Here is a 4158-nt window from a genome sequence, read left to right as displayed (position 1 = left end):
TCCTAATATGTGCTCCACTGCTCCATCACAAATATTACTGCAGCTCTATGCTGAGACAGGTCAGGGAAATGGTCCTTAGATTATGCTTGAGTTTAGAATGGCCTTTCTTAGGAATGATCACAGTTTGCTCTTCACTTCCCTCCTCCTCAGATATGAAAGTGCAACTTTTTGCAGCAGAGCTGTAAAAGCATCTTTTTGGGCTGAATTGGGAATGAGTGGTCAAAGACAAAAACAGGTGGGAACCTCTTAAATTGGCCTTGTGACATGTCCTCGGCACCCTGTTCTGGGTGGCCTTGCTTGACCAGGAGTTGGACCAGATGAATCCAGAGCTCCCTGCCAACCTCTCTGCCAATCTGTGGTTCTGCCACTGTAGTGAAATTGGGTTGTGCGCCAAGTTGCAAGTGAAATTGTAATGTGTATGGGGCCAGGAATTGTAGGCAACAGGGCCTTCATGGCCTGCAGGCCCAGCAACTTGCAGTGCACCCATCCTCACTCTCCGCCATGCCTCCACCATGCCCCAGGAGATATCTGCCAGGCTGTGGAACATGCTTGCTTGTGACAACTCTTGTGCAATATGGGCTGTACCTGCTTGCTGCCGCTGGATTGTGAAAGTCTGCAAATAATTGTGAAGTCTGCTGGTTTAATTGGATTGTGGTAGATTTGCATAGATGGTTGAAGTCTTCTGGGCCACTATTTTCAAGAGTGACCTGGCAGCCTCTTGGCTCTAGGATGACTGATACGAGACACCTTAAAAGTGATGAATTTCCACAAATTCTTTTAGAGAAGCACCCCTAAACTGAAGTAATCCAAACCACTGATTGATTACCTGGAAAGCCCTTGCCCCAGAGCCCTGGAGATGAGGGAGCTTTCATGGTACCTGATGTAAGCCAAATTAAACTCATAAAAATAATACAAGACATATTAGCACATTGTTTGTTCACTAGAAAATTTCAGCAGAAGGCAGTGTGAATATGTATGTGTGCCAGCATTTATACAGAAAATACAATGAATAAATGAATGTGTATTAAGAGAAGGAGGAGAAGAAAGGCACTTTATTCATGTGAGAGCTGGCTGTTGTTGTTGTTGTTATTGCTGTTTTTTAAATAAGGTACAAAATGTTACTGTGAAACAGTGTCCCTGTGTGCTCTGGCCCTTTTCCAGGCCTGGAGCTAAGTATCTCCTGTGGAAAAGAAAGTACCACGCTTGACTTTCTGAAGTATATGCTGTTACCACTTGTTAGAGACTAAAGAGGGAAATAATTAAGTTACTTGTTAATTAAACACAAACTCTGTAAAGCTGTACAGAAACAAGCAGCCTCCAGGATCCAAGCTACAGATGTCCAACATTCGAATGTACAAAAGAGTAACAGTTTATTAGAATTATCATCAACTTTTCCACCAACAATTTGCAGGGAGACAAGGAACCTGGTGCAGATATTGTTGTTCTCACTGGAAGATTCCAGTAAATCACTGTTTCAAATAAGAAACAATTAGTAAGAAGAAATAAATTGATATTGTAAAATGTCATTAAGAATACTCACAGAGGAGCTAATAGCAACCTAAAATCAAGTCAATTAAATCAAAACCATTTTCACAAGCAGAAAAAAAAATGATGTAACTACACAGTTTTGCTGAAATTGTTATTGAGAATGTGAGCTTGGAATTCTGCACAATTATGAAGTTCCGATGTCCTAGCACCCAAGTCACTCTTCAAAATAGGATTTCAGCAGTTAATTGGCTTTGTAAAGCCTTTTATTGAGACTTTCATTTCTAGTAAAATGAGTTCTTGGTACCTGTGTGTAAGGAGGAAGCCTCAAAAGGGAGAAGACATTAAAAAGAACTCTTTTAGAAACATCCTCACTTTTAAAACCCTGAAGCAACCACTGACCCTCAGAGCTGTGTCATCATTACAGCCTAGGCTACAGCCTTTGACACCTGAACTTCTTTGAGGAGTTGGCTCTGAGTTCTCAGCAGGCTTAATTTGGGCCTGGTGAGTGGCTGATTAGCCTCTTTGAGTTGCTGAGTGTTGAGAGTTGGGCTTTCTAATTCCAGCTGAGCAGGTCAACCACGGCAGAAAATAATGGGACCTGATGGAAGGGTCTAGCAAGGTCTAATGATTTGATCTGAAGACTTGCAAGGAACCTGCAAGGAACTTGAAAGGGCTCCTACTAGCCTGAGGAGGTTTGGGTGCTAGCAGGTCCTTATGGCTATTCTGAGACACTGAGGTGCTGTGGGTTCAAAGAAGTGTTCAAACATCCACAAAGCCACGTGAGAGCTTGTGTATATATGTACATTAGAGAGAGAGAGAGAGAATCAAACTCTCTCTCTAAGTAAATAAACAAATAACATATATATTTATATATATATTATGGGGAGGACAAAGAAGTTATATGAGGTTACGCATAGCTTTCAAAAACTAGAGACCACCACAAAGAGAAGAACTTTCTTTAGGACCTCAGTATGGAGATCTGAGGAACAGGTACTGAGTGAAACCATGGCTTTTGCTGCTTCTGTGATTTCCCACCTATCTGTTGCAGACTTACGGTGAGGGGCAACTGCAAAAAAAAAAAAAGATAATGAATAATGTCTTTTTCTTCTGCCAGACATATTTTCTTTTATTAGAGCCTTTAGAAAGAGTATGTCAGTTATGCATGTGCTCAGGGCCTGACTTGATGGAAAACATGTGCAGCTCCCATTTATTTCAGTAGGATTTGGAAATCTTGTGTGTGTGTGCTGAAAATCTGTTCTTAAGTGCTGTAGCATGGCATGAAAACATATAGTTTTCATGGCAACTAAAAGGTGAAGCTTAATATAATAGGTGAAAAAATTCTGCTGACTTTTGGTTATTTTATCAAGCCTTGTGATATGTGGTGCCTCTGTGAATGTCACCTCCTCTAAAGCAAGGTGTGCTCATGAGTTGGAACGTGAAACAAAATCTGTTTATTTATAGTTCTTGCAGCTCTGGCAAACAGATGGAATATAGGATTCTTCACAAAGTTCAAGCACAGAAAGTAAATGGAAGCCTCATGATATGATCTGAGTTAGGATGCTCTTTTTGAGGGGGACTGGCTCATGGATTTTGAGTATCATCCCCCACGCTAAAGAGAAACAGTCTGAGTTTCTTGCCCTTCTCAGGGCACCACACGAAAAGCAGGTCGTCAGTCTGGATACCTGAACTGTCAATGCCCAGAGTGAAAGGGTATGCTTCATCCTGGCTTCTCACAGTATCAGCTATGCTTCATCTTTGCCATTCAGTAAAGCCTTTATATATACATTAAGTACAATACATTATTTGCAATGCTGACTTTGCCCAGAGCAGAAGTTGTTCTGAAAACTAGAGATAACAAGGTGACAAACCTTTCATAATGATGCCTTCAAGTACATGTCTTTGAGCAGAAGTCCCAGTTTAGCTGCTGGCAGCCAGAACAAAGGAATTAACAAGACAGCTATCAAGTCAAAAACCACAACAGGTTAGGCCTCTGCAGTGAGAAATGTTTAATTCCTAGAGAGCTCAGAGAAGGGAAGGAATCTTTTTGAACCTGTTGTGCAGGTTGCTTATGAGAGAGTCATCATAGAGGAAATGATATTTTCTAAACAGTACCCCCAGAACTGTGGTTCCAGCGTGGGGTATCTGGTACAAGGTCCTTTTTCTTTTACCTTGAAGTGCCTGCCACCTGCCTTATACCAATTTTCTTGTTGCCAGAGTCTTGCAGAATCCACTTAATGTCTTCCTCTGTGATAAAATTGTGATGTTGTACATTAATGGCTTTTCCATCTTGAAGCTGTACAATTCACTTGCTAGGATTACTAATACCAACAATATGTGATAAGCTTGAAATGTAATTGATACTTTTATATTTGTAATTACCTTAGCATCTAGAGACCTTGATTGAGACTGAAGTCCCTCTGTACCAGGAACAGATCATTTCCAGCAGCTTAAAGTCTAAGCAGACAGAAAAAGCAGGAGGGGAGAAATATAGGTGAGAAGGTGCTGCAGTGTGTATAACCTGACCCAGGAAAGTCAGAATCAGAACACAGATCGAAAGTCCTGATTATGAACAGTGACTTGATGTCACAATTTTGCCATGTGAGATGGGTCAACTCCCTTAAAGGATTTAGGAAGAACTCAGACCAGTTCCCTTCTTTGTTTATATAAAGA

General features: G+C 41.0%; 1 long non-coding RNA gene across 1 annotated transcript; it reads right to left on the bottom strand.

Moving 5' to 3' along the window:
* Nucleotides 1-1077: 1077 nt before the first annotated feature.
* Nucleotides 1078-4158, bottom strand: LOC110390812. The gene is made up of 3 exons (XR_002433892.1): nt 3868-4158; nt 2454-2554; nt 1078-1469 (listed from the first exon to the last, which is right to left on the bottom strand). It is a non-coding gene; the product is annotated as an uncharacterized LOC110390812 (long non-coding RNA).

The sequence above is a fragment of the Numida meleagris genome, unplaced genomic scaffold, assembly GCF_002078875.1.
Source record: "Numida meleagris isolate 19003 breed g44 Domestic line unplaced genomic scaffold, NumMel1.0 unplaced_Scaffold208, whole genome shotgun sequence".
NCBI classification, from domain to species: Eukaryota; Metazoa; Chordata; class Aves; order Galliformes; family Numididae; genus Numida; species Numida meleagris.
The sequence above is the reverse complement of the archived record's forward strand: the minus strand, read 5'-3'. Positions and strand labels throughout refer to the sequence as shown.